We start from the raw sequence: 9,079 nt of genomic DNA, 5'->3' as shown, positions 1-9,079 counted from the left end.
TGCCCATTAATAGATATCAATGTGAATGAGTAGGGATTGCCATACAAAGAATGCACTAGAGTTATAAGTATGTGAAAGCTCAAAAGGAGAACTAGTGGGTGTGCATCCAACTTGCTTGCTCACGAAGACCTAGGGCAATTTTGAGGAAGCCCATCATTGGAATATACAAGCCAAGTTATATAATAAAGATTCCCACTAGTATATGGTGGTGACAAAACAAGAGGCTCTCAAGCATGAAGAACATGGTGCTATTATGAAGCACAAGTGTGGAAAAGAGATAGTAGCATTGTCCCTTCTCTCTTTTTCTCTTTTTTTATTTGGGCTCTTTGGCCTCTTTTTCTCCCTTTTTTTCTTTTTTTATGTGGGCAACTTTGGCCCCTTTTTTTTATTTCCTCACATGGGACAATGCTCTAATGATGATGATCATCACAATTTTATTTACTCACAGCTCAAATCTTAGAACGGTGATGACTCTATAGGAAATGCCTACGGCAGTGTACCGGGATGTGCAACGATCTAGCTCGGCGTATGACGTTGAAACATCTCGCTAGCTATCTTATGATCATGCAATGGCAATATGAGAGTGACGGCACAAGTCATGAGACGGAACGGCGGGAGTTGCATGGCAATATATCTCGGAATGGCTATGAAAATGCCATAGTAGGTAGGTGTGGTGGCTGTTTTGAGGAAGGCATATGGTGGGTTTGTGTGCCGATGCAAATTGCGTGGCACTAGCGAGGCTAGCAATGGTGGAAGGTGAAAGTGCATCTATACCATGGACTCACATTAGTCATGAAGAACTCACATACTTGTTGCGAAAGTCTTTATTGGTAATCGAAACAAAATTCTAAACGCATACTCCTAGGGGAAGGGTTGGTAGGTGTTAACCATCGCGAGATCCCGACCGCAACACAGAGGATGACAATCAATAGATCAATTATGCTCCGACTTCCTAACATAGCGGTTCACCATACGTGCATGTTACGGGAATCACTAACTTCAACACAAGTATTTCTAGATTCAACAAAGCCCTACTAACATAACTCTTAATATTACAAATTTTTTGGTTCGCCAGACGGGAAGTGAAAGGATACTCTCAAGTATTAGCAGTTGAATATGTCAGATTCAACCGCACCTGAAAGATTAGTATCTGCAAGCAAAGTATCAGTAGCAAAGCAGTATGATAGCAATGGTGCCAGAAACGATTTGTTGACACGACAGACTATTTCTAACGGTTGTATCAATGGCGCCAGAAAAGTATTGTAGCAGGTAGCAGCAGTGTAATGAGTAGCAGCAGTGGCAAGGAACAACAGTAGTGATAGCAGTAGCAAGTAGCAACAGTAGTAACAGCAGGAGCAAGTAGCAATAGTAGTAACAACAGCAACAAGTAGCAACAGTAGTAACAACAGTAGCAAGGCAAAACAAGTAATAGCAGTAGTGGGACAAACTCGTAGGCAATGGGTCGGTGATTCGTTTGGATGACATTCATCATGCAACCGTTATAACACGGAGAGATATATGGCTAGCTCCCGTTCGTCAATGTGATGTAGGCATGCATTCCGTGTGCAGTCATACGTGCTTAGGGAAAAGAACTTGCATGACATCTATTGTCCATCCCTCCCGTGGCAGCGGGGTCCAAAAGGATACTATGGGATATTAAGGTTCTCCTTTTAATAAAGAACCGGAACAACGCATTAGCACTTGGTGAACACATGAACTCCTCAAACTATAGTCATCACCGGGAGTGGTTCCGGTTATTGTCACTCCAGGGTTGCCGGGTCATAACACATAGTAGGTAACTACAACTTGCAAGATCGGATCTAAAACACACATATATTGGTGACAACATAATAATTTCAGATCTGAAATCATGGCACTCGGGCCCTAGTGACAAGCATTAAGCATGGCAAAGTAGTAGCAACATCAATCTTAGAACATAGTGGATACTAGGGATCAATCCCCGTCAAAACTAACTCGATTACATGATAGATCTCATCCTACTCATCACCGCCCAGTGACCCTACGAATAGATTACGCATGAACGATGAAGAGCTTCACGGAATTGGATAGGGAAGAAGGTTGATGATGACGATGGCGACGATTTCCCCTCTCCGGAGCCCGAAACGGACTCCAGATCTGTCCTCCAGATGAAGAACAGGATGTGGCGGCGCCTCCGTATCGCAAACGCGATGAAATCTTCTCTTCTGATTTTTTTTCTGGGCGAAAGTGAATTTATAGAGCTGAGTTTGGGGGCGGCAGAGCCACGTGGGCCCCACAAGCTTGGTTGTCGCGGCAAAGGGGGGAGGCCGCGGCAACAGGGCTTCTGGCCCACTGGCCCATCCCCTCCGGTGGATCTTTGCGCAGGTATTTTTCATATTTTCCAGAAATATTCTCCGTAAATTTTCAGGACGTTCCGAGAACTTCCATTTCTGCACAAAAACGACACCATAGCAATTCTGCTGAAAACAGCGTCAGTCCGGGTTAGTTCCATTCAAATCATGCAAATTAGAGTCCAAAACAAGGGCAAAAGAGTTTGGAAGAGTAGATACGATGGAGACGTATCAACTCCCCCAAGCTTAAAACCTTGCTTGTCCTCAAGCAACTCAGTTGACAAACTGAAAGAGAAAGAAAAACTTTGACAAACTCTGTTTGATCTTGTTGTTACAACTATGTCTAACTCATAACCAGAATTTCAACAAGATCAAAAGTTAACCACATAAACAAGTGACACAAAGGTCTCACGGTAAACAAATATCAATGGCATAATCAGCTAGCGAGCAAATAATGATGAGTTTCAGATACCAACAATTCAATCAAATTAGGCATGAAGCAATATGAATAGGTGGTATCTCGCTAGCTCTTTCTGAGACCGCAAGACATAAATGCAGAGCACTTTCAAAGAACAAGGGATGACTAAACATTGTAATTCATAGCAACGAAGATCCAGTCATAGTCATACTCAATATCAATCAAAACCAAAGCATAAAAATGACAGAGGTGCTCTCTGATTGGTGCTTATATAAGAAGAGGATGACTCAAAAGGAAAATAAATAGACAGGCCCTTCGCAGCGGGAAGCATTGATTTGCAGAGGTGCTAGAGCTCAAGCTTTGAAAACAGAGATAATAATTTTGGGTGGCATGCTTTCATTGTCAACGCAATGACCAAGAGTTCTCAATATCTTCCACGCTACTCATGCTATAGGCGGTTCCCAAATAGAAAAGTAAAGTTTTAACTCCCCCACCACCAATCAATCACACTCCACGGCTAGCCGAATCCTCGGGTACCGTCCATACTAACATCAATCCGGGGGGAGTATTGTTTTACCGTTATGTTTTTTATTTAAGCGTGGAACTGGGCATTCCAATTATCGGACCCTTTCTCGTGAATGACAGTGAATAAACACATGTCGAGGATAACACGCCTAAGATGGAAGATATCAATATCCCCCTGTCACCACATGAGCGGTTCGGGCATGCAAAACAGATTATGTCTCTAAGGTTTAGAGAATGGCAGATGCAAATTTACTTGGAACGGCAGGTAAATAGCGCAAATAGGTAGGTATGGTGGACTCTCGTGGAAAAACTTGTGGGTTTATGGAAGTGGATGCACAAGTAGTATTCCTCTTAGTACAAGTGAAGGCTAGCAAAAGACTGGGAAGCGACCAACTAGAGAGCGACAACAGTCATCAAGATGCAATGAGTTTGACTAACATGGAGTGCAAGCATGAACAGGATATAAATCACCATGAACACGAACATCATAGAGATTATGTTGATTTTGTTTCAACTACATGCATGAACATGCACCAAGTCAAGCCACTTGAATCATTCAAAGGAGAATACCATCCTATCATACTACATCATAGTCATCTCAAAATCTATGTTGGCATTCAAGACAAACCATTATAAGCTCCTAGCTAAATAAGCATCGCATCAGAAACTATGATCTCTAAGTTGTCATTGCAAACATGGTTTTCTCACAACAAAGCTGAATCTGGGACGACAAGCTAGCCATATTTACAAAAACAAAATAGATAGAGTTCATACCAGCTTTTCCAGTCTCAGTCACTTCATCATATATCATCATTATTGCCTTTCACTTGCACAATCGAACGATGTGAACAATAATAAGAGTGCTCGTGCGTTGGACTAAGCTGAATCTGCAGGCAAACACAAAGGAGAAGACAAAGTAATATGGCTCTTTGAAAGCTAAACAGGTATGCAAACAAGAGCCAATAAACATTGTAACCAATATCTTCTACCTTAACCCAAAGAAAAAGAAAACTATTTACACGGGAAAGCTCCTAACAAGCAAAAGGGAGAAAGGACACAAAACAAGAAAACGAAAATAAACTAGCATGGATAATACAGTGGCAAAGTGTAAACACCGGCTAACAAGGTGAAACCATAAGCATGAATGTAAGGTCGCTGAGAACACGTACTCCCCCAAGCTTAGGCTTTTGGCCTAGCTTGGTCTACTCCCAAGGACGGTCCTCGCGAAACCCAAAATCATAATCGGGGTTATACGGGAGCGCTGCAGCCACTGCCTGAACAGCTGCCTCACGAAGACGAGCAGCCGTCGCCTCCCTCTCATACTCCTCTGCCTCTCCTATGGTTATGCAGTATCTCCGTTTCACCTGAAAGTCAAAGAGAGCAGGAGCAGGAAGGGTAATATGGAAAACACGCTGCCGGTTAAATATCAATCGGTATAGGAGGGATTCATCATCCCTCAAAAGGAACTGGTAGCGTGTCAAAGCGACGCGGTCAAGAAAAGCTGTATGGAGTGGGGGATCTCCTGCGCGGATGGGTACTCCAAGAAAATTTGCTATGCGAGTGGCATAGATGCCGCCAAAGAAATCCCCCTCAATAGCATTCTTATTCAGCCGCCTTGCTATAATAGCTCCCATGTTGAAGCTTTTGTCACCCGTACCTGCGCTCTTAAGGATAGTAAGGTCGGATGCGCATAGGTGACAATGTTCAACCTTACCGTTAATGCATCTACCTATGAAGAGGGCAAAGTAGTGCAAGGCAGGGAAATGAATGCTTCCTATGGTAGCTTGCGTGATGTCTCCAGTTTCTCCAACAGATATACTAGAGAAAAAGTCTCTAACCGAAGATTTAGCAGGATCTTTAAGATTACCCACATCGGGTATTTTGCAAATTCTGTTAAAATCCTCCAAATCCATGGCATAGGATTTATCATACAGATCAAACAGTATGGATGGGTCACGGCCAACTGAAAATTTAAATCTACGCACGAAAGAGGCAGTGAGCATAACATACTGTTCACATTTATCTGAGAGGAATTCTTCTAACCCGGCATTGCGGACAAGTGTATCAAACTCATCCTTGAAGCCTGCTTCGATCATGAACTCATCGGAAGGCCATTCACATGGTTGTACCTGTGCGTCCCTTAGTTGATAAGGATCGGGCTCCCGAATAGAAAGACAGGGACCCTTCTTACTTGAGGAACCACCATGAAACTTCCTCCCGAACATAATTTCTTTTGCTGAATTTTTTGAAGTTCAAGAGAAAAGTGAATAAAGACCAACCACACCTTGTAGCAACTACTCCTACTAGTGCCTAGAGACCGTATCACGCGCTAAAACTACTTGGGACCAGCTAAAATCAACATTTCAAGCTCAAGAACAGGGTCACCAAGGTAGCAAGAATACGCGAAGGATAGAGCACTAGAGCAAAAACTAATTGGACCAATGGAGGACTCACTCACCAAGGAGTAATTTCCCCAAAACGGTTCAGAGAATGGTGCTTTGAGCAAGGAGATCGAAAATCACAGCCAAATGAGCAAGAACACGGGTTTGAGCTACAAAACGATTTTTTCTGGAGGTAGAGGAAGAGGATGGGAGCTGTAATGAGTGGAGGGGGCCCCTGTGGGCCCCACAAGCTTGCTTGCCGCGGCCAGGGGGGTGGCCGCGGTGACAGGGCTTGTGGCCCACTGGTGTGGCCCCCAGGCCAGCTCTCAGTCCCAGTATTTTTCAAATATTCCAGAAAAAATCATACTAGATTTTCAGGACCAACGGGGAACTTTTATTTTCGGGGTATTTTTCTCCGGGACGCTAAAACAGGAAAAACTAAACTAAACCTATCATTTTTCTTCTAAGCAAAAGAAAGTGAAAGCTTAAAACAGAGGTATGTGACTCTTTGATTCATCCATTTCATGGTCATCGAAAGAAATCCATCAATGGGGTTGATCAAATCCTCATGACAAAACTTTCTCGAATCGCAAGAGAGAACGGAGAATTTTTCGAATAGCCACTAAGTCTCCTCAATGGGGATATGTATCTCCCCAACAAGCAAATCATACTTCATCTTGACACGAGGAATAGGGCATTCAAAGCTCCCAATAAGAATCGATGAAGTTTTTTTCGATAGCATTGATGCAATGTACTTGATATCGTTTCTTTGGAAAGTGCACGGTATGCTCATTACTGTTGACATGGAAAGTGACATTGCCTTTGTTGCAATCTATAATAGCCCCTGCAGTGTTTAAAAAGGGTCTTCCGAGGATGGCAGCCATGGCATCGTCATCAGGAATATCCAAGATAACAAAGTCTGTTAAGATAGTGGTGTTAGCAACCACAATAGGCACATCCTCGCAAATACCGACAGGGAAAGCGGTTGATTTGTTGGCCATTTGTAGAGAGATTTCAGTGGGTGTCAACTTATCCAGTTCAAGTCTACGATAAAGAGAGAGAGAGGCATAACACTAACTCCGGCTCCAAGGTCACATAAGGCAGTTCTTACGTAGTTTCCTTTAATGGAGCAAGGTATAGTGGGCACTCCGGGATCACCAAGTTTTTTGGAGTTCCACCCTTGAATGTGTAATTGGCAAGCATGGTGGAGATCTCAAGATCTGGTATCTTCCGTTTATTGGTCACGATATCTTTCATGTACTTGGCATACGGAGACATTTTGAGCATATCAACTAACCGCATCTGCAGAAAGACGGGTCTCATCATTTCAATAAAGCGCTCAAAATCCTCATCATCCTTTTTCTTGGATGGCTTAGGAGGAAAGGGCATAGGTCTCTGAACCCATGGCTCCCTTTCTTTGCCATGCTTCCTAGTAGTGAAGTTATTCTTATCGTATCTCTTAGGTTGTGGGTTATCAGGATTAAACGTAGGTTCAATCTGCACATCCTTATCATTGCTAGGTTGAGCATCATTATGAACATCGCTGTCCATATTGTCACCAGGTTCATGTTCATCACCAGATTGTGTTTCTGCATCAGACGCAGAAATATCATTTGGTTCTTCAGGTGTGACAGTATTTGGTGAACTGACATGCAGGTTTCTATCATCCTTCTTCTTCTCCTTAGGATGACTGGGTGTATCAGCACTAATTCCTTGAGAATCTTGATCAATTCTCTTAGGATGACCTTCAGGATACAAAGGTTCCTGAGTCATTTTGCCTCCTCTAGTAATGACTCTGACAGAGTTGTCATTTAATTCATTGAGCAGGTTATGCTGAGCTTTAAGTACTTGTTCTACCTGAGTAGTAATCATAGAGGCATGTTTACTCAGAAGCTTCAGATCATTGACATTTCTGTCTACACAAGCACTTAAATGACTAAGCATACGAGTACTTTGTTCCAAATGTCTGCTAACATAATCATTGAAACTCTGTTGTTTGGCAACAAAGTTGTCAAATTCATCAAAGCATAGGCTAGCAGGTTTATCAAAAGGAATATCACTCTCATAAAACCTACGCAGAGAATTTACTTCCACTACGTGTATCAGGTTATTGAGACCATGGATCTCTTCGATAGGTGGTAGATTTTTGACATCTTCTGATCTAATGCCTTTCTCTTGCATAGATTTCTTGGCTTCTTGCATATCTTCGGGGCTGAGGAACATGATACCTCTTTTCTTCGGAGTTGTCTTAGGAGGTGGTTCGGGAACAGTCCAAGCATTATCGTTGATCAAGATGTTATTCAGTAGAGTCTCAGCTTGTTCTATAGTATGTTCCCTAAAAACAAAACCGGCACAACTATCTAGGTGGTCTCTAGGGGCATCGGTAAGTCCGTTATAGAAGATATCAAGTATCTCATTCTTCTTAAGAGGGTGATCAGGCAAAGCATTCTGTAGCTGGATGAGCCTCCCCCAAGCTTGTGGGAGACTCTCTTCTTTGAGTTGAGCAAAGTTGTATATTTCTTGCAAGGCAGCTTACTTCTTATGGGCAGGGAAATATTTCTCACAGAAGTAATAGACCATATCCTGGGGACTACTCACACATCCACGAGCAAGAGAAGTGAACCAGGCTTTAGCGTCATCCTTTAGAGAGAAAGGAAATAGCTTAAGGATATAGTAGTGGCGGGTCTTCTCCTCACTAGTGAAAAGGGTGGCTATATCGTGTAGTTTGGTAAGATGGGCTACGACCGTCTCAGACTCATAACCTTGGAAAGGATCAGATTCGACTAGAAAGATTATCTCAGGGTCGACAGAGAATTCATAATCCTTTTCGGTGATAAAGATAGGTGAAGTGGCAAACTTCGGGTCGTATTTCATCCTAGCTTTCAGAGATTTTTCCTTCCACTTGAGAAGTAATTTCTCGGCGTCATAGGCATCCTTACACGCAACAAAATCCTCAGCTATCTCTCCCTCCATAACGTAACCCTCAGGTATATCAGGCAATTCATATCTAGGAGAGCTAGATCTAGCAGGAGCAAAAGCAGGTTCTATCTCAATAGTATCGGCAGCTTCAGAAGCATCACGAGCATTGGCAGTAACTCTAGCAATATGAGCATCAAGGAATACCCCTAGTGGCACATCAGGCAAAGTAGTATCTCTAGCAGTATCAAGCATAGTATCATCACGCAATATAGCATCTCTAGCATCATCAGGCAAAGCAGTATCAGGCATAGCATCTCTAGCAGTATCAGGCATATCATCTCTAGCAGTATCAGGCATAGCATCTCTAGCAGTATCAGGCATAACATCTCTAGCGGTATCAGGCATAGCATCTCTAGCAGTATCAGGCATAGGATCATCAAGCATAGGCGACATATCAAGATTTCTAGCAGGAGGTGATGTCGCAAACTTACTCATAACTGAAGGTG

Source organism: Hordeum vulgare, chromosome 7H (assembly GCF_904849725.1).
Source record: "Hordeum vulgare subsp. vulgare chromosome 7H, MorexV3_pseudomolecules_assembly, whole genome shotgun sequence".
Lineage (NCBI taxonomy): Eukaryota > Viridiplantae > Streptophyta > Magnoliopsida > Poales > Poaceae > Hordeum > Hordeum vulgare.
This window is presented reverse-complemented; position numbering follows the sequence as displayed.